We start from the raw sequence: 13,001 nt of genomic DNA on the forward strand, positions 1-13,001 counted from the left end.
GTATGACGAACATTGAAAACCCAATGCTCAGTGAAAGAGGCTAGACACAAACCTCCACATATTGTATAACTCTTCTTTCAGTGAAATGTCCCAGGTAGGCAAATCTTTAGAGAAGAAAGTAAGTTAAGACCCTTGCTCCTTGGAAGAAAAGCTTTGACAAACCTAGACAACATATTACAAAGCAGAGACATCACTTTGCTGACCAAGGTCCATATAGTCAAACCTACGGTTTTCCCAATAGTCATGTACGAATGTAAGAGTTGGACTGTAAAGAAAGCTTAGCACTGAAGAATTGATGCTTTTGAACTGTATATTGGAGAAGACTCTTGAGAGTCCCTTGGACTGCAAGGAGATCAAACCAGTCAATCCTAAAGGGAATCAACCTTGAATATTCATTGGAAGGACTGATGCTGAAGCTGAAGCTCCAATACTTTGGCCACCTGATGTGAAGAACCAACTCATTGGAAAAGACCCTGATGCTGGGAAAGATTGAAGGCAGGAGGAGAAGGGGGCGACAGAGGATGAGCTGGTTGGATGGCATCACTGACCACATGAACATGAGTTTGAGCAGTCTCCTGGAGAGAGTATAGGACAGGGAAGCCTGCCTTGCTGCAGTTGTGGGGTTGTAAAGAGTCGGACACGACTGAGTGATTGAACAACAAGGACCGGAGTGGGGGTGCGAAGCTGGGGTAATGGGGGTGACTGCTGGGTGCTGGGTTTCTATTTGTCCCGATGAAATGTTCTCAGTGAACATTGCTTTCTGAGTTGTGTCAACAAATCTGTTTAATAAAACACGAAATGATATGTTCCTAAACTATGAAGATTTTTGTCCCTTCCTTCATAATGTAAGGGCTTCCCTGGTAGCTCAGTTGGTAAGAATCCGCCTACAATGCAGGACACCCAGGTTTAATCCCTGCATCAGGAAGACCCCCTGTAGAAGGAAATGGCAACCCACTCCAGTATTCTTGCTTGGAGAATTCCATGGGCAGAGGAGCCTGGTAGGCTACAGTCCATGGGCTTCCCTTGTGGCTCAGCTGGTAAAGAATCTGCCTGCAACACAGGAGACCTGGGTTCGATCCCCGGGTTGGGAAGATCCCCTGAAGAAGGGGAAGGCTCCCCACTCCAGTATTCCGGTCTAGAGAATTCCATGGACTGTATAGTCCCTGGGGTCACAAAGAGTCAGACACGACTGAGTGACTTTCACTTTCTTTCACTTTCATAATGTTTGTATTTGATCATTTTTCTTTGTTTTGGTTTTTTTTTTTTTTTTTTTCCTGCTTGTGGAGACGTCTAGTACAAGATAGGAGAGAAGCGATGAGAAAGAGCTTCCTCTTCCGGCTTCTGCCTCTAACGAAGAGACTTCTACAGTTTGCAGAAGGTTTTCTGAAAGTCTGGGTCACCTTAAAAAAGTCACCCTCTATTCTTTGCTAAGCATTCGTGTCCTGAGTGGGTACTGAATTTTATCAGATGCCATTTTGGCATCTATTTAGATTATGGTATTTGTTCCTCTTTATTCTGTTATTTTGGGGTCTCACAGTAATAGATTTTCCGATGTTGAGCTGTTTCAGAATTCCCATGAAATACTTGGTAATGATATACAGTGCTTCATACAAATTGCTAGTATCTTTTTTGTATTTCTGTGTAAGATCGCTTTATAATTTTCTCTTTTTATACTGTCTTTTCTAGTTTGGGTGTCTGAGTTGGATGTGTTTCTTTATTTTTTTAAAATAAAAATTTACACATAATAAAATTAAATTTTGTTGCATAGAACAATGCATTTTGACAAATAGCCATTAATACACGACATTGAAGATGCAGAGGGCTGACAACAGATCCCAAGAGACCCCCTGCTCCTCCTCCGTGATCTGGTCCTCTCCCTGCCCCCAAGGCCTGGCCGCACCGAATCTGTTCTCCATCCTTCAACTCCGCTTTTCCAGAATGTCATTGAAATGGAATGCTGCACACAGCCTTGTGGGTCAGACCCCTGTTACTTAGCCGAATGTGCTTCTGTCACCCATCTGGTGCTGTGAGTCAAGAGCTAGTTACTTTGTGTTTCTGGGTGTATTTCTTTGTACAAATAGTCGATGGCTCCACTGAAATGGCTTCTCAAATTTGGTGTAGGTTTCTAAATCTTGGCCACGTTAAATAAGTGTCTTTGTCTGTTTGTTGGAGGACATTTGGGTTGTTTCCAGCTTTGTTGTTGTTCAGTTACTAAGTTGTGTCCGACTCTTTGTGACCCCGTGGACTGCGGCACGCCTGGCTCCTCTGTCCTCCACTGTCTCCCAGGGTTTGCTCAATTCATGTCCATCGCATTGGTGATGCCATCCAACCATCTCATCCTCTGTCGTCCCCTTCTCCTTTTGCCTTCAATCTTTCCCAGCATCAGGGTCTTTTCCAATGAGTCAGCTCTTCACATCCGGTGGTGAAAGTACTGGGGCTTCAGTTTCCAGCTTGGGACTGCCATGAATTTGTACATTCATATTTTTGTGTGACTCTAAGTTGCAACTTCTTCTTTCACCAAGAAATGCATTGGCTGGGTCATTTGGTGACTGTATATTGAATGTTACAAGAAATGGCCTTTTTACAAGAAACGCCTCTTTGCATAGTGGGTGTACCGTTTGACAGCCGTGAATGAGAGATTCAGGTGCTCTTTCTGCAGCCTGGCTGTCCCCTGACCTGTAGTTGTTATTGGTTTCGTTCTAGTCTTCACAGTTCTAGTGGATGAAAGCGTTGTCTCCGTAGTTTTAATTTGCCTTTTCCCTAATGACTGGTGATGCTGAGCCCCTTTGTCTGCTTGTGTGCCACTCGGGTATCTTCTTTGGTGAAATGTCAGCTCAATTTTTTTTTTTGCCTGCTTTTTAAATTTGTGGTGCTATTTTCTTATTGCTGAATTTTCATAGTTCTTCATGTATTGCAGATACAAGTCTTTCTTGGGCTATGTGAGGTGCAAATATTTTCTCCAAGTCTGGGCTGGTCTTTTCATTCTCTTAATCATGTCTTGCTCAGAGCAGAAGTTTTTAATTTTTGAAGTCTCATTCACATATTTTTTCTGTTATGGGTTCTGCTCTTGGTGTGGTACCTAAAAATTCTCTGCCTAACCTAAGGTCACAGAGATTTTCTCCTCTGCTTTCCTGGAGAAGTTTTATAATTGACATTTTACATGCAAGTCTTTGATACATTCGGAGTTGAATTTTGTAAAAGGTGCAGACGTGGGTCAAGTCCTCTCTCCCTCCCATCTCTTTCTTTCCTCTGGCACATGGATGGATGCCCAGTTGTTGGAAAGGCTCCCCTTTATTGGTTGAATTGCCTTTGTACTTTTTTCAGAAATCAATTCCCCACATTCACGTGGATCTGTTTTTGGACTCTACGCTGTTCCGTTGATCTAAATGTCTATCCTTTTGCCAATACCAAACCATCCTGATGACTGTAGCTTTATAGTGCATTTTGAAATCAGTGAGAATCTTTTGAATTTGTTCTTTTTTTCCCACAGTTGTTTTGGCTATTCTGGTTCCTATGCCACTTCCTATAAATTTCAAATCCTTATTAAATTTTGTTTGATATATTGTGTGTGTGCTCAGTTGCTAAATTATGTTCGACTCTTTGTGACCCCATGGACTGTAGCCCACCAGACTCCTCTGTCCATGGGATTCTCCAGGCAAGAACACTGGAGTGGGTTGCCATGCCCTCCTCCAGGGGATCTTCTCAACCCAGGGACTGAACCAGTGTCTCTTACATCTCCTGCATTAGTAGGCAGGTTCCTTAACACCAATATCACCTGGGAAGCCCTGTTACATGATAGAAGCTGTGAAATCATGCTTGAAGCCAGTATCTTATTAACTCCTTATAAATTAATCTCTCATAATAACTGTAGATTTGGAAAATTTTCCTACAAGTTCATGGCTTTTATTATTTTAGGCTTATTTTGTTTTTTACTATGTCTTTTTAATCCCAATTAATCTTTTTGGCATAAAAAATATTCCCTCTGTCTTGCTACACCCCTTTCTTTTATGTAGTATTTTTTCTTGTGTGTATATTTCCATCTCTTTATTTTCAACTTCTCTGTGTGACTTGCCTTCTGATATGTTTCTTATATGAATTTGGAAGATCCCTTGGAGAAGGGCATGACAACCTGCTCCAGTGTTCTTGCCTGGAGAATTCCGTGGACAGAGGAGCCTGATGGGCTGCAGTCCACGGGGTTGCAAAGAGTTGGACACGACTGAGTGACGGGCCACACTCACTTGGTGTGCACGTATGTTTCTTGTCATCAGTAACGAGTTATGTTTAAAAATCCATTCTCATACTTGGAAACTTTTATTCCATGATTTTAGTCCTTTTGCATATATTGTGATTTCTTATATGTTTAGAGTTATATCAAGATCATTCTGTGTTCTTTTGTTTTTAACCATTTTCTTTTCTTTTCCATTTTTGCCTTCTATGGATCAATAGTACTTTATCAATTTGGTTTTTTCTTTGTTGGTTTGGAGGTTATATATGTTAACTGCATGATTTTAGTGGTTTTTCTTAAAATTTTAAACATTAATATTTAACTGTTCATTTTTTTCTAAGGAAATGCAGATGCTTAATCCATGCTTCCCTTTCTCCTGTCAGTCGCCTGTGAACCACTGAAAGTCAGTTCTATGTAAATGTGTTAACCAAGAGTTGATTTCCCACCATTTGAAAAGAGAAAATTTTATAATGCATTATATATCCATTCCAAACTCTCAACCAATTTCCTAGACTGTATCTAAAACCTAGAAAAGTGCCTATATAAAACTAAAAACCTAGTGTATTAGGATATAAAATGTTTAAGCCTTGCTTCCAGATCACCAACACTTGCTATGGTTGTTGACAAACCTGCTTTGCAGGCGGTAATATATCTCATTTATATGCTGTTCCACAAACATTATGTTTGCCACATAGCATGGCAAATCACACAGAAATAAATACACTTGTTGGAAAAATGCAGACTACAATTCTTAATAAAACTCAAAACCAATTCCTCCCCAAGTGAGGTGGAGACTTGAGGCTCCAAGTCAGCTGAGAAGAGGGGTGGAAGGGGGTGGAAGCGGCTATTGTATGTCCTGGTTGTGGAAGGGGTGGGCAGAGGGGCTGGGTGAGGAAGCGTCTTTGGGACAAGTCGTCAGACTCAGGAGACCTGTGGAGGCTTCTGCACAATTTAGGGGCTGCTGTTGAGGCTTCTGAGGAAGGGGGCTTAACAGATCAGGGGAACTGCTCAATGCTTTTGGATGAAACAATTGCTAAATGCAGTCTTACGTCTTGCCTTGATGTTTACTTTCATAAACTTATTTACGTGGGGCTCTAGGAGACACCAGGCTACTCAAGTGGCTCAGCAGTAAAAAATCTGCCTGCAGTGCAGGAGATTGGGAGATGTGGGTTCAGTCCCTGGGTTGGGAAGATCCCCTGGAGAAGGAAATGGCAACCCACTCCAGTACTCTTGCCTGGAGAATCCCGTGGACAGAGGAGCCTGGCGGGCTACAGTCCATAGGGTCAAAAAGAGTCAGACACGACTGCAGTGACTCAGCGGTAGCTAGGAGACATCAAGTGGCTTGTTTCCTCCTTCCTTTAAACTTCCCATCACATCACAGTGAGGTTCAAGGCTGCTGTTTGGCACCGCATCAACATGGACCTCCTGGAGTGGTGCCTATCTTGGGACCAGCAAGGCGTCCGTCTCCGCCCTCGGCACTGGTGCGCTTCCTCCTTCATGTGTCCCCAAAAAAGCCACACCCAAGGTGAAGAGTCTGATTGGAGACACCTGCATAAAGATGGGACCCCAAAGGGCTGTAGTCTTGCTGTAAATGAGAAAGAAACCCACTGTGTGGAAGGAGGGAGCAAGGAACACTGCTGTCTCCCCTGAGATTTTAGATCAAGTCTACACACTCAGCTTTGCTGACCTCCAGTGGGTGTGGGTCAGTAGTACTTTTCCATGCCTGGCAGGGCAAATGCAACTTCTCTTGGGAGTTCTCTCCCATCTAGGCTAAGAGTGATTGTAAGTGACCTTCAATTGTAACAGGTGTTCCAATTTCAGAAATGTTAAAGGATGAAAAAATGCATATGGACCTGATGAAATGCAGTGTGTGTGATGGTGTGTGTGGGTGCACACGCTGTCCACATCTGTATACCCGCATGAATCATGTCTCTCCAGGTGGTATTCAGGGTGAGTTCCTCAATACCCTCTCCAATTTACTGATTCTCTCTTTAACTGTGTTCTGCCTAAAATGTGTTCCTTTTATCACACATATTATTTCGAGAATTTTAAATTTTTCCCCCTAGTTTTCTAATTGCTTTTTAAAAAATGTCTGTTGTTATTGCTTATGTGCCTTTTTCATTTTGCTATAGTTTGTGTGCTTTTAAGGGGACATTCTCCCTCATTCAATTCTATTTCGTTAAGCATCCTAAACATAATTCTTTTAGTTGTAGTCAAATTGTTCCATGCAATTAGCTTCATCTGGAGTTGCTTCGTGTTGTGAGGATTCATTTTGTTATCAGAACATTCCCGTGTTGTGGGTGAGGGGAGTTTTGGCTTTTACCCCAGTCCCGTTTTTCAGCTTTTGTCCGTCACCCTGGAGCATCTTTGGTTGTCCCAGTCACCCTCCCAGCACCCCGCTAGGTCCTGGGGGGCTGTCTCCTTCATGGTGCATCTCCCTCTGATTCTCCTGTCTCTCGCCATCTGCTTCTTGCTGAGCTCATGGGTTCTCTCATCTCTCTTCTTGTCTGTTCAACCAACCAGAATGTTTGGACATTGTATCGACCCCTGTCCCACCTTCTGTCTCCTTCTTATGATGATAGTTTATGGAAACAAATCCCATTTTTAAAATGATTGTTTTTATTAAGTGCTTTTATGAGTTCTGCTTTCACGTTCAAGAAGGTCAATGGGGCGGCGTGTGTTTCTATGAAGAGCTCTTCTCGCTCCTCTGACCCTTAATGGACTCTTTCTTCGAGTCATGGCCCTTCTATTATAATGTCAGTTCTGTGTTCTTCCACAGCACTTTGCAACCTGAAAACGCTTTCTTCTTCATCACCTCAGATGTCATTTTAACCAGTTGAAATGGGAAGAAGATAGGAGTCTTGGTTTTCAAAGGTAACCTGAGGCTCAGAGAGGTTAGGGCTGTCACAGGGCCACCCAGTCAGTGAGAAGCAGACCACAGCCACATCCCAAACCATCTCATTATTTAAACACCTGCATCAGTCCTCAGGTGGGACTCAGGACATTGCTTAGGCATGGCATCCTTTTTTTTTTTTTGGCTCTTTTGGTTCTAGTTTTGGCACGTGGGCTCTATGTTGCCCCAGGCATGTGGGATCTTCATTCCCTGACCAGGGATCGAACCCACGTCCCCTGCTTTGGAAAGCGGCCTCTTAACCACTGGACCACCAGGGAAGTCCCCGCCTCTCCTTTCCTGGTGTCCTTCCTTGGACGTAGCACACGCCTGGGCACGAGACGTCCTGACATAAATGAAGTGCTTGGTAAAGGCACCCCGGGAAGAGTGGGCTTTACGTGTGTCAGGCAGGGGCTGTGGCGGAACCCATCCTGCAGACCCGCAGGGGCACTGGCCCAAAGGGCAGCCTGCAGGACCCGGAGAAGACAGGCCCCACAGAAGCGTGTGAGGGGGAATGAGCTGCCGCCGGCCCGCGTTTCCTAGTGAAAGCGAAAGCCGCTCAGTTGTGTCTGACTCTTTGCGACCCCATGGACTATGCAGTCTACAGAATTCTCCAGGCCAGAATCCTGGAGTGGGGGGCCGTTCCCTTCTCCAGGGGATCTTCCCAACCCAGGGATCGAACCCACGTCTCCTGCATGGCAGGCGGATTCTTTACCAGCTGAGCCACCAGGGAAGCACTAGTTCCCTAGTGAAGGAGGATTTATACCCCAGCAAAGGGGTTTCGAGGACCACTCACCACGTTCAGGTCAGAAAAAATCAGTAGGTATCGGTTCCCATTACTGAGTTGACCGAAGGCAGAGGCAGTATTTATTTGGAGCTGTGCTCCTGATGTAATAGCACTTAGATTACAATATTTTCTGTAATTACTTAAAAATGACAATGCGTATTGAGTTAGTGATAAATCAGAGGCAATTTAAATAATGTCACCAGGAATCAAGAAACATAAATCCCATGGGCTTCATTGCAGCCAATGAGCCATTACTTCAAAGAGTGGGGGGTGTCTTGACACTCAGTGCCATCTGGAGGGGGCAGCGTCCCGGGCTCTGACCTTGACCTGCAGTAGCCTGTCATCCTGACCTGGATGCTCTGCATGCAGCGGGCAAGTGGGTGCTGGAGTCTGGAGCACAGGCCATGCCCAGGGCACAGAGGACGCCGGGCACCGCAGGGGGATGTCCGTGCCCCTGGGCAGCAGCAGACAGGTGGGGGGAGGGGGCTCTGGCAAGTGTCCTGCAGCTCATGACAGGGGCAGGCACCTTAGCCTCTGGCCCGATGCCCAAGCCCCCCTCTCGCCTCCTCTGCCTGCCCCACGCAGGTGCAGTCTCCTGTGGGGTAACATGTATGTGTTAACGAGGGCCCTGGGGCCTCCTGCCATGATAATTTGGCTTCCCCAGAGCTTAGTAGGGCTCCGAGTGGGTTCTGGGCCCCCTCCCTGCTGCCTTGGCCTTGCTCGAGGTGGAGGGGCCATGGTTTACTTTAGGGTGGAATGTCATCTGCTGGGCGGGTCTGCTCGCAGGGGGTGGTGGGGGAGGGAGGTGAGCTCACGAGATGCAGGCTCCCCCAGCTGCCTTCTTTATGGCGGCAAGTGAAGTCATCTGCTCACAGATAACAGAAGCCAACAGCTCACCGTAAAGAAGAAACAGCAGCTGGTTACGGGGATTTTTGAGTGTCTCCTGTGACGCGGGGAGGAGTGTGGACTGGACCTTGGGAAAGGGGAAGGGTCAGATCAGGGTCAGATCAGGATCAGATCGGGGTCGGATCGGGAGAAGCACCCGTGTCCCTCCTCACTTTCTCCCTGGTCTCCACGTGCACCTCTTTCTGCAACTGTGTCCCTGACCCCCTGGCCTCTTGCAGCCCCTGACCTGATGGTACAAGGACAACCCCTGGAAGGCGTGGATTGTTCTTGGCCTCAATTCCACGTTCCCCGGGAAGCGTCAGGGGGCCCACCCCAGCCCACTCAGGTAGGGCTGCATTAACAAATGTCTGCCTTTGTCCCTTTGGTGTGGACCAGCTGTCATCTGACGGGGTCTTGACATTGGCACACACTTTCCATGGTGCCCCCCACAAGGGTGCCACTTCACTGAGTTACTCAGAGCCTGCGAGGTGGCATCTTACGGGCATTACCCGTGGAGCCAAGGGACTAACTGTGATCAAGGTGAGACAACACATAACCCCCCAGCAGGCTTTGGGGTGCTGGACCCACAGCCTGTCTGCCACAGCGCTCCCCACCGACCATGCCGCTCTAAGCTCTAGTTGGAGGATGTGCCGCAAGCAGCGGGCTAGGGGCAGGCTGGCTGGCACAGCAGGCAGCTTTGGCATCTCCAAGGTGCCTCCTGGAGTGTTTCACCTCCAGGCTGCTGAGGTAGAGATGGCCGTTGTCCTGCTGGTGGGACTTTGAGGGTCCCCAAGACAGACCCGTTGGAAGGAATGTTTGACTCAGGGAACAGGATGAGATGGGGATGTGCATGTCCACTTTGCCGGGGGAGCAGAATGAGGCAGAAGTGAGGATAGGCGCCCGGAGAAGGAGAGCGTAAAACTCAAAAGTGAACAAAGCAGAAATGAATGTCATATTTGCATCAAAGAACCCAGATTGGCTTCCTGTGTCCATCCTACTGGCCACGAGGCTGGGTTGCTGGCCACAGAAATGCTCCTAAGACTCAGAGTTTTCACCCGAGGAGGTTCAAGACCAAGTCTGCAAGACGCCGAGACAGAAACATCCGTAATCCCTCCAGTCATCCAGGCTGCTATGTCCCACTTTTTCCTCCCACTGAGACTCCAAGCGTCTGAGAACGCTTGGAGGTTTCACTCAAGTCTCCACTCCCATCGCGGTACCCGGCCGCCCATCAGTACCGCGAAAGCAGTCTGACTGAAAGGGAGCAAACAGCAGCAGGTTTAGTGGTCTTCAAAATTAAGGTCAATTTCCATCTTTCCTAAACAACTTGGGAATTGTTTTTCCTCCAGTCTTCATATTTTCTAAGTTCCTTGATATTCTTGAAACAGGAAACCGACTCTGATTTTGAATCAAGCTTGCTGGTCTGGAAAGAAAATAGCCATGCGCCAAAATGAGGACCACCATGGTCTGGGAGTGAGAGTGAGGGGAGCTTACTCAAGAGATGCCTCACTCCTCCTAGTACCAAGACCCCACCCCCTCCTGCAAACCCCCTACTCAAATGCACTTGGAGGTGGAAACACCCCCGTTCAAGTGGCAACGCTGCCTCATCCTTTGTGATCTTTGGTGAATGACTTCACATTCTGGGTCTTGATTTTCACATTAAACGGTAAAAAAAAAAAAAAAAAAGAAGGATATATATAGGTCTACATCAGAAGAACCTGGCGTGCTGCAGTCCATGGGGTCGCAAAGAGTCAGACGCGACTTCACGACTGAACAATGACAAGCAAAGAAGGGCTGGAATAAAATGAAATGACGTATGCAGAATAGCTGCACCCTTCTGAAAACCCTCTATAAATGTGCCCTCTTTACTAATGATTCTAATGCTTACAACTCCCATTGGCTCTTCTCCCAAGCATTTATTTGAAACCTACTGTGTACAAATTCCCCGTGCCAGATGCTGGAGGAAGGAACTGGGTTGAAAGTGTCAACTTGCAAAATTTATTGTGTTTTTCTTGCAGGCTTGTTCTCCCAGAAACAAAATCACTCTTCAGTACCTGGGACATTGCAATCATACATTTTAATGAAAACTTAATTAATTTGAAATGATGGCTTTGTTGTAAGTAGAAGGAAAGAAAAATCATTAAAAATTGGCAAATGGGAGAGAAAAACGCTTTTATATAAGTACATGGGGGACACATAGCAAGGCAATGAATATTTCTAAAATAAGAACATAAAACTGGAGTTCGTAAAGTTATTTCCTTAATTTGGAGGGCTGGTTCAACATGTTCCCTGATAAAAATAAAAGAAACAGTCTCTGCAGCTTGTGCAAATGAATACGGAAATCAATGGAATCTTTTTTCTTTTTAAGCTGTTTTCCAGTGGGGTTTAACGACATGGGTTCATCTGGGGCTTCAAGCGTCTGTTTGCTTTGGTTCTTGTAGTTCTCATGGAAAAACACAAATCTCAGACCAGAAGCTCAATCGAGGCCCCACAGCTTGTCGCGCTGTTTCCTGGGCACACCACCAGCTGGGTCCCACTGCTCTTCAGACGTCTTCAGGGTCTCTCGGTGCCGCTGGGTCCTGGGTGGGCAGACAGGAGGGGCTCCCTGGTGAGCGAAAGAGGCAGAGACCATGAGCCAAAGAGGGGCTGAGCTCCAGTCCTGACTCTCATGTCCCAAGCAAGTTCCAGCCTCCACTCTCCCGTCTCTAAAATGGGTGAGTTCAGCTGCAGTTCTGACACTAGCGCCCAAGCTCTCTCCCCAGTGCTCTGAGACACCTGCCATGTTTGAAGGTCGAGGGGGTGACTCTTCAAGGTCATGCAGTTGGATGCACAACAGGCTTCCCCAGTGGCTCAGTGGTAAAGAATCTGCCTGCAATGTGGGAGGCCCAGCTTCGATACCTGGGTGGGGAAGATCCCCTGGAGAAAGGAATGGCTGCCCACTCCAGTATTGTCACCTGGAGAATCTCATGGACAGAGGAGCCTGGCGGGCTACAGTCCATGGGGTCACAAAGAGTTGGACACGACTAAGTGACTAACACTTTCATTTTTCACTTCCTGTGGGGAAGAGAGCCTTGGTTTATGCTCTTTGCCAATTTCCCTGGTGTAGACACTCCACTATGGCCCATTTCAAGGCACCCTCGTGTGCCACTGGATGCTGAGCTGGGAAGGGTGCTGATAACCTTGAGTTGTGCAAGGTGGCTCCAGCCCACCCCTGCTTAGGTGTCTTCCGTGATGGGGAACTCGGTCACCGCTGGCTAACCGTGGATGCGGGTCAGACAACATGAGCTAACAGTCATTGCGTGAGGTTGTGAGCCAGTCTCCTGCCCAGTGCCTTACAGAGATTGACTTGTGTGATCACCAACGCAGCCTCAGGGTTCCGTCCCTTGGCCCAGATGGTCCATAACCAGCCCAAGGTCTTGCAGCCTGGAGGAGGTGCCGCCTGGATGAACCCAGCCCATCTGACTCCACAGCCCAGGCTCTCAGGCAACAGCCTATCCTAAATTTCAGCCTCGGTGCTTTCTGCCAAGGAAAATTTTTCCAGCCTGCCGAAAAATGCCCTGAAACATCAAACAAGTTCCATTTACATTTGGTTCCTTTATCTTCCACTCATTTATCAAATTTCCCGATGATTACCATGCGTCTCTTTAATGCACCTGACCCATTGATAAACATATTGGTAAACAGACTTTGATGGTGTTTTCCTTCACTCTGAGAACTTGCAGTTACATGCCATTAAGTGTTTTCTCTCTGTTTTGTTCTTGGGTCGGTCCCATTAATGGGCTAGAGTGCAGACATATGGGTCTTATGTAAAAAAAGTGACTTTGGAACAGCTTTGCTGTGATTAGGGAAAGAAACAGCCTTAAGTAAAGGGAGCTATTTGGAGCAGAGAGGTTTTTAATTAGGATGATATTCTGGTGCTGAGAGACAGAGCAGCTCTTGAGTAACAGGAGCCAGGACCACTTTCCCAGGGAAGGGCATTGGCATACACTAGGCCGCCAAGCTGATTTTTCAGGGAATTAAGCCCTTCACCCAAACTGGCAGAGGCAAGAAGCATTTGTCCAACGGAGCACAGTACAAAGTGGTTTGGAACACAAACAATTATCTGGAGAATCAGGCCACTTGCATTCAAAACTGGGTAATTTGTCCTCATCAGCAGCAGGAGCGGCTGCAAAGGGTTTGATTCAGCAGGTGACTCTCCCCAGCCCTGGACAGACTGC

The sequence above is a fragment of the Giraffa tippelskirchi genome, chromosome 4 (genome assembly GCF_054371585.1).
Source record: "Giraffa tippelskirchi isolate mGirTip1 chromosome 4, T2T-mGirTip1v1.2.pri, whole genome shotgun sequence".
Taxonomy (NCBI): Eukaryota; Metazoa; Chordata; class Mammalia; order Artiodactyla; family Giraffidae; genus Giraffa; species Giraffa tippelskirchi.